We start from the raw sequence: 8,495 nt of genomic DNA, 5'->3' as shown, positions 1-8,495 counted from the left end.
GTTTATAGTCAGGAGTGAGAGAGTAGAGACACTCCTGGTGTTTATAGTCAGGAGTGAGAGAGTAGAGACACTCCTGGTGCATATAGTCAGAGTGAGAGAGTAGAGACACTCCAGGCGTTTATAGTCAGGAGTGAGAGAGTAAGGACACTCCTGGTCTCCTGGGGTTTATAGACAGGAGTGAGAGAGTAGAGACACTCCTGCTGTTTATAGTCAGGAGTGAGAGAGTAGAGACACTCCTGGTCTCCTGGCGTTTATAGCCAGCAGTGAGAGTGTAGAGACACTCCTGGTCTCCTGGGGTTTATAGACAGGAGTGAGAGAGTAGAGACACTCCTGGTGTTTATAGTCAGGAGTGAGAGAGTAGAGACACTCCTGGTGTTTATAGTCAGGAGTGAGAGAGTAGAGACACTCCTGGTGTTTATAGTCAGGAGTGAGAGAGTAGAGACACTCCTGGTCTCCTGGTGTTTATAGTCGGGAGTGAGAGAGTAGAGACTCTCCTGGTCTCCTGGTGTTTATACTCAGGAGTGAGAGAGTAAAGACACTCCTGGTGTTTATAGTCAGGAGTGAGAGTGTAGAGATACTCCTGGTGTTTATAGTCAGGAGTGAGAGAGTAGAGACACTCCTGGTGTTTATAGTCAGAGTGAGAGAGTAGAGACACTCCTGGTGTTTATAGTCAGGAGTGAGAGAGTCGAGACACTCCTGGTCACTGGGGTTTACAGTCAGGAGTGAGAGTGTAGAGACACTCCTGGTGTTTATAGTCAGGAGTGAGAGTGTAGAAACACTCCTTGTCTCCTGGTGTTTATAGTCAGGAGTGAGAGAGCAGAGACACTCCTGGTCTCCTGGTGTTTATAGTAAGGAGTGAGAGAGTAGGGACACTCCTGGTGTTTATAGTCAGGAGTAAGAGAGTAGAGACACTCCTGGTGTTTATAGTCAGGAGTGAGAGAGCAGAGACACTCCTGGTGTTTATAGTCAGGAGTGAGAGTGTAGAGACACTCCTGGTCTCCTGGTGTTTATAGTCAGGAGTGAGAGAGTAGAGACTCTGTTGGTCTCCTGGTGTTTATAGTCAGGAGTGAGAGAGTAGACACTCTCTTGGTCTCCTGATGTTAATAGTCAGGAGTGAGAGAGTAGAGACTCTCCTGGTCTCCTGGTGTTTATAGTCAGGAGTGAGAGAGTAGAGACACTCCTGGTGTTTCTGGTCAGGAGTGAGAGAGTAGAGACACTCCTGGTGTTTATAGTCAGGAGTGAGAGAGTAGAGACACTCCTGGTGTTTATAGTCAGGAGTGAGAGTGTAGAGACACTCCTGGTCTCCTGGTGTTTATACTCAGGAGTGAGAGAGTAGAGACACTCCTGGTGTTTACAGTCAGGAGTGAGAGAGTAGAGACACTCCTGCTGTTTATAATCAGGAGTGAGAGTGTAGAGACACTCCTGCCCTCCTGGTGTTTATACTCAGGAGTGAGAGAGTAGAGACACTCCTGGTGTTTATAGTCAGGAGTGAGAGTGTAGAGACACTCCTGGTGTTTATAGTCAGGAGTGAGAGAGTAGAGACACTCCTGGTGCATATAGTCAGAGTTAGAGAGTAGAGACACTCCAGGCGTTTATACTCAGGAGTGAGAGAGAAGTGACACTCCTGGTCTCCTGGGGTTTATAGACAGGAGTGAGAGAGTAGAGACACTCCTGCTGTTTATAGTCAGGAGTGAGAGAGTAGAGACACTCCAGGTCTCCTGGCGTTTATAGCCAGGAGTGAGAGTGTAGAGAGACTCCTGGTCTCCTGGGGTTTATAGACAGGAGTGAGAGAGTAGAGACACTCCTGGTGTTTATAGTCAGGAGTGAGAGAGTAGAGAAACTCCTAGCATTTATAGTCAGGAGTGAGAGAGTAGAGACACTCCTGGTCTCCTGGGGTTTATAGACAGGAGTGAGAGAGTAGAGACACTCCTGGTGTTTATAGTCAGGAGTGAGAGAGTAGAGAAACTCCTGGTCTCCTGGCTTTTATAGTCAGGAGTGAGAGTGCAGAGACACTCCTGGTCTCCTGGGGTTTATAGACAGGAGTGAGAGAGTAGAGACACTCCTGGTGTTTATAGTCAGGAGTGAGAGAGTAGAGACACTCCTGGTGTTTATAGTCAGGAGTGAGAGAGTAGAGACACTCCTGGTGTTTATAGTCAGGAGTGAGAGAGTAGAGACACTCCTGGTCTCCTGGTGTTTATAGTCGGGAGTGAGAGAGTAGAGACTCTCCTGGTCTCGTGGTGTTTATACTCAGGAGTGAGAGAGTAAAGACACACCTGGTGTTTATAGTCAGGAGTGAGAGTGTAGAGACACTCCTGGTGTTTATAGTCAGGAGTGAGAGAGTAGAGACACTCCTGGTGCATATAGTCAGAGTGAGTGAGTAGAGACACTCCAGGCGTTTATACTCAGGAGTGAGAGAGAAGGGACACTCCTGGTCTCCTGGGGTTTATAGACAGGAGTGAGAGAGTAGAGACACTCCTGCTGTTTATAGTCAGGAGTGAGAGAGTAGAGACACTCCTGGTCTCCTGGCGTTTATAGCCAGGAGTGAGAGTGTAGAGACACTCCTGGTCTCCTGGGGTTTATAGACAGGAGTGAGAGAGTAGAGACACTCCTGGTGTTTATAGTCAGGAGTGAGAGAGTAGAGAAACTCCTAGCATTTATAGTCAGGAGTGAGAGAGTAGAGACACTCCTGGTCTCCTGGGGTTTATAGACAGGAGTGAGAGAGTAGAGACACTCCTGCTGTTTATAGTCAGGAGTGAGAGAGTAGAGAAACTCCTGGTCTCCTGGCTTTTATAGTCAGGAGTGAGAGTGCAGAGACACTCCTGGTCTCCTGGGGTTTATAGACAGGAGTGAGAGAGTAGAGACACTCCTGGTGTTTATAGTCAGGAGTGAGAGAGTAGAGACACTCCTGGTGTTTATAGTCAGGAGTGAGAGAGTAGAGACACTCCTGGTGTTTATAGTCAGGAGTGAGAGAGTAGAGACACTCCTGGTCTCCTGGTGTTTATAGTCGGGAGTGAGAGAGTAGAGACTCTCCTGGTCTCGTGGTGTTTATACTCAGGAGTGAGAGAGTAAAGACACACCTGGTGTTTATAGTCAGGAGTGAGAGAGTAGAGACACTCCTGGTGTTTATAGTCAGGAGTGAGAGTGTAGAGACACTCCTGGTCTCCTGGTGTTTATACTCAGGAGTGAGAGAGTAGAGACACTCCTGGTGTTTACAGTCAGGAGTGAGAGAGTAGAGACACTCCTGGTGTTTATAGTCAGGAGTGAGAGAGTAGAGACACTCCTGGTGTTTATAGTCAGGAGTGAGAGAGTCGAGACACTTCTGGTGCATATAGTCAGAGTGAGAGAGTAGAGACACTACCGGTGTTTATAGTCAGGAGTGAGAGAGTAGAGACACTCCTGGTGTTTATAGTCAGGAGTGAGAGAGTAGAGACACTCCTGGTCTCCCGGTGTTTATAGTCAGGAGTGACAGAGTAGAAACACTCCTGGTCTCTATAGTCAGCAGTGAGAGAGCAGAGACACTCCTGGTCTCCTGGTGTTTACAGTCAGGAGTGAGAGAGCAGAGACACTCCTGGTGTTTATAGTCAGGAGTGAGAGTGTAGAGACACTCCTGGTCTCCTGGTTTTTATAGTCAGGAGTGAGAGAGTAGAGACACTCCTGGTGTTTATAGTCAGGAGTGAGAGAGTAGACACACTCCTGGTCTCCTGGTGTTTATAGTCAGGAGTGAGAGAGTAGAGACACTCCTGGTGTTTATAGTCAGGAGTGAGAGTGTAGAGACACTCCTGGTCTCCTGGTGTTTATACTCAGGAGTGAGAGAGTAGAGACACTCCTGGTGTTTACAGTCAGGAGTGAGAGAGTAGAGACACTCCTGCTGTTTATAATCAGGAGTGAGAGTGTAGAGACACTCCTGCCCTCCTGGTGTTTATACTCAGGAGTGAGAGAGTAGAGACACTCCTGGTGTTTATAGTCAGGAGTGAGAGTGTAGAGACACTCCTGGTGTTTATAGTCAGGAGTGAGAGAGTAGAGACACTCCTGGTGCATATAGTCAGAGTTAGAGAGTAGAGACACTCCAGGCGTTTATACTCAGGAGTGAGAGAGAAGTGACACTCCTGGTCTCCTGGGGTTTATAGACAGGAGTGAGAGAGTAGAGACACTCCTGCTGTTTATAGTCAGGAGTGAGAGAGTAGAGACACTCCAGGTCTCCTGGCGTTTATAGCCAGGAGTGAGAGTGTAGAGAGACTCCTGGTCTCCTGGGGTTTATAGACAGGAGTGAGAGAGTAGAGACACTCCTGGTGTTTATAGTCAGGAGTGAGAGAGTAGAGAAACTCCTAGCATTTATAGTCAGGAGTGAGAGAGTAGAGACACTCCTGGTCTCCTGGGGTTTATAGACAGGAGTGAGAGAGTAGAGACACTCCTGGTGTTTATAGTCAGGAGTGAGAGAGTAGAGAAACTCCTGGTCTCCTGGCTTTTATAGTCAGGAGTGAGAGTGCAGAGACACTCCTGGTCTCCTGGGGTTTATAGACAGGAGTGAGAGAGTAGAGACACTCCTGGTGTTTATAGTCAGGAGTGAGAGAGTAGAGACACTCCTGGTGTTTATAGTCAGGAGTGAGAGAGTAGAGACACTCCTGGTGTTTATAGTCAGGAGTGAGAGAGTAGAGACACTCCTGGTCTCCTGGTGTTTATAGTCGGGAGTGAGAGAGTAGAGACTCTCCTGGTCTCGTGGTGTTTATACTCAGGAGTGAGAGAGTAAAGACACACCTGGTGTTTATAGTCAGGAGTGAGAGTGTAGAGACACTCCTGGTGTTTATAGTCAGGAGTGAGAGAGTAGAGACACTCCTGGTGCATATAGTCAGAGTGAGTGAGTAGAGACACTCCAGGCGTTTATACTCAGGAGTGAGAGAGAAGGGACACTCCTGGTCTCCTGGGGTTTATAGACAGGAGTGAGAGAGTAGAGACACTCCTGCTGTTTATAGTCAGGAGTGAGAGAGTAGAGACACTCCTGGTCTCCTGGCGTTTATAGCCAGGAGTGAGAGTGTAGAGACACTCCTGGTCTCCTGGGGTTTATAGACAGGAGTGAGAGAGTAGAGACACTCCTGGTGTTTATAGTCAGGAGTGAGAGAGTAGAGAAACTCCTAGCATTTATAGTCAGGAGTGAGAGAGTAGAGACACTCCTGGTCTCCTGGGGTTTATAGACAGGAGTGAGAGAGTAGAGACACTCCTGCTGTTTATAGTCAGGAGTGAGAGAGTAGAGAAACTCCTGGTCTCCTGGCTTTTATAGTCAGGAGTGAGAGTGCAGAGACACTCCTGGTCTCCTGGGGTTTATAGACAGGAGTGAGAGAGTAGAGACACTCCTGGTGTTTATAGTCAGGAGTGAGAGAGTAGAGACACTCCTGGTGTTTATAGTCAGGAGTGAGAGAGTAGAGACACTCCTGGTGTTTATAGTCAGGAGTGAGAGAGTAGAGACACTCCTGGTCTCCTGGTGTTTATAGTCGGGAGTGAGAGAGTAGAGACTCTCCTGGTCTCGTGGTGTTTATACTCAGGAGTGAGAGAGTAAAGACACACCTGGTGTTTATAGTCAGGAGTGAGAGAGTAGAGACACTCCTGGTGTTTATAGTCAGGAGTGAGAGTGTAGAGACACTCCTGGTCTCCTGGTGTTTATACTCAGGAGTGAGAGAGTAGAGACACTCCTGGTGTTTACAGTCAGGAGTGAGAGAGTAGAGACACTCCTGGTGTTTATAGTCAGGAGTGAGAGAGTAGAGACACTCCTGGTGTTTATAGTCAGGAGTGAGAGAGTCGAGACACTTCTGGTGCATATAGTCAGAGTGAGAGAGTAGAGACACTACCGGTGTTTATAGTCAGGAGTGAGAGAGTAGAGACACTCCTGGTGTTTATAGTCAGGAGTGAGAGAGTAGAGACACTCCTGGTCTCCCGGTGTTTATAGTCAGGAGTGACAGAGTAGAAACACTCCTGGTCTCTATAGTCAGCAGTGAGAGAGCAGAGACACTCCTGGTCTCCTGGTGTTTACAGTCAGGAGTGAGAGAGCAGAGACACTCCTGGTGTTTATAGTCAGGAGTGAGAGTGTAGAGACACTCCTGGTCTCCTGGTTTTTATAGTCAGGAGTGAGAGAGTAGAGACACTCCTGGTGTTTATAGTCAGGAGTGAGAGAGTAGACACACTCCTGGTCTCCTGGTGTTTATAGTCAGGAGTGAGAGAGTAGAGACACTCCTGGTGTTTATAGTCAGGAGTGAGAGTGTAGAGACACTCCTGGTCTCCTGGTGTTTATACTCAGGAGTGAGAGAGTAGAGACACTCCTGGTGTTTACAGTCAGGAGTGAGAGAGTAGAGACACTCCTGCTGTTTATAATCAGGAGTGAGAGTGTAGAGACACTCCTGCCCTCCTGGTGTTTATACTCAGGAGTGAGAGAGTAGAGACACTCCTGGTGTTTATAGTCAGGAGTGAGAGTGTAGAGACACTCCTGGTGTTTATAGTCAGGAGTGAGAGAGTAGAGACACTCCTGGTGCATATAGTCAGAGTTAGAGAGTAGAGACACTCCAGGCGTTTATACTCAGGAGTGAGAGAGAAGTGACACTCCTGGTCTCCTGGGGTTTATAGACAGGAGTGAGAGAGTAGAGACACTCCTGCTGTTTATAGTCAGGAGTGAGAGAGTAGAGACACTCCAGGTCTCCTGGCGTTTATAGCCAGGAGTGAGAGTGTAGAGAGACTCCTGGTCTCCTGGGGTTTATAGACAGGAGTGAGAGAGTAGAGACACTCCTGGTGTTTATAGTCAGGAGTGAGAGAGTAGAGAAACTCCTAGCATTTATAGTCAGGAGTGAGAGAGTAGAGACACTCCTGGTCTCCTGGGGTTTATAGACAGGAGTGAGAGAGTAGAGACACTCCTGGTGTTTATAGTCAGGAGTGAGAGAGTAGAGAAACTCCTGGTCTCCTGGCTTTTATAGTCAGGAGTGAGAGTGCAGAGACACTCCTGGTCTCCTGGGGTTTATAGACAGGAGTGAGAGAGTAGAGACACTCCTGGTGTTTATAGTCAGGAGTGAGAGAGTAGAGACACTCCTGGTGTTTATAGTCAGGAGTGAGAGAGTAGAGACACTCCTGGTGTTTATAGTCAGGAGTGAGAGAGTAGAGACACTCCTGGTCTCCTGGTGTTTATAGTCGGAAGTGAGAGAGTAGAGACTCTCCTGGTCTCGTGGTGTTTATACTCAGGAGTGAGAGAGTAAAGACACACCTGGTGTTTATAGTCAGGAGTGAGAGTGTAGAGACACTCCTGGTGTTTATAGTCAGGAGTGAGAGAGTAGAGACACTCCTGGTGCATATAGTCAGAGTGAGTGAGTAGAGACACTCCAGGCGTTTATACTCAGGAGTGAGAGAGAAGGGACACTCCTGGTCTCCTGGGGTTTATAGACAGGAGTGAGAGAGTAGAGACACTCCTGCTGTTTATAGTCAGGAGTGAGAGAGTAGAGACACTCCTGGTCTCCTGGCGTTTATAGCCAGGAGTGAGAGTGTAGAGACACTCCTGGTCTCCTGGGGTTTATAGACAGGAGTGAGAGAGTAGAGACACTCCTGGTGTTTATAGTCAGGAGTGAGAGAGTAGAGAAACTCCTAGCATTTATAGTCAGGAGTGAGAGAGTAGAGACACTCCTGGTCTCCTGGGGTTTATAGACAGGAGTGAGAGAGTAGAGACACTCCTGCTGTTTATAGTCAGGAGTGAGAGAGTAGAGAAACTCCTGGTCTCCTGGCTTTTATAGTCAGGAGTGAGAGTGCAGAGACACTCCTGGTCTCCTGGGGTTTATAGACAGGAGTGAGAGAGTAGAGACACTCCTGGTGTTTATAGTCAGGAGTGAGAGAGTAGAGACACTCCTGGTGTTTATAGTCAGGAGTGAGAGAGTAGAGACACTCCTGGTGTTTATAGTCAGGAGTGAGAGAGTAGAGACACTCCTGGTCTCCTGGTGTTTATAGTCGGGAGTGAGAGAGTAGAGACTCTCCTGGTCTCGTGGTGTTTATACTCAGGAGTGAGAGAGTAAAGACACACCTGGTGTTTATAGTCAGGAGTGAGAGAGTAGAGACACTCCTGGTGTTTATAGTCAGGAGTGAGAGTGTAGAGACACTCCTGGTCTCCTGGTGTTTATACTCAGGAGTGAGAGAGTAGAGACACTCCTGGTGTTTACAGTCAGGAGTGAGAGAGTAGAGACACTCCTGGTGTTTATAGTCAGGAGTGAGAGAGTAGAGACACTCCTGGTGTTTATAGTCAGGAGTGAGAGAGTCGAGACACTTCTGGTGCATATAGTCAGAGTGAGAGAGTAGAGACACTACCGGTGTTTATAGTCAGGAGTGAGAGAGTAGAGACACTCCTGGTGTTTATAGTCAGGAGTGAGAGAGTAGAGACACTCCTGGTCTCCCGGTGTTTATAGTCAGGAGTGACAGAGTAGAAACACTCCTGGTCTCTATAGTCAGCAGTGAGAGAGCAGAGACACTCCTGGTCTCCT

The sequence above is a fragment of the Cetorhinus maximus genome, unplaced genomic scaffold (assembly GCF_964194155.1).
Source record: "Cetorhinus maximus unplaced genomic scaffold, sCetMax3.hap1.1 HAP1_SCAFFOLD_610, whole genome shotgun sequence".
Classification (NCBI taxonomy): domain Eukaryota; kingdom Metazoa; phylum Chordata; class Chondrichthyes; order Lamniformes; family Cetorhinidae; genus Cetorhinus; species Cetorhinus maximus.
This window is presented reverse-complemented; position numbering follows the sequence as displayed.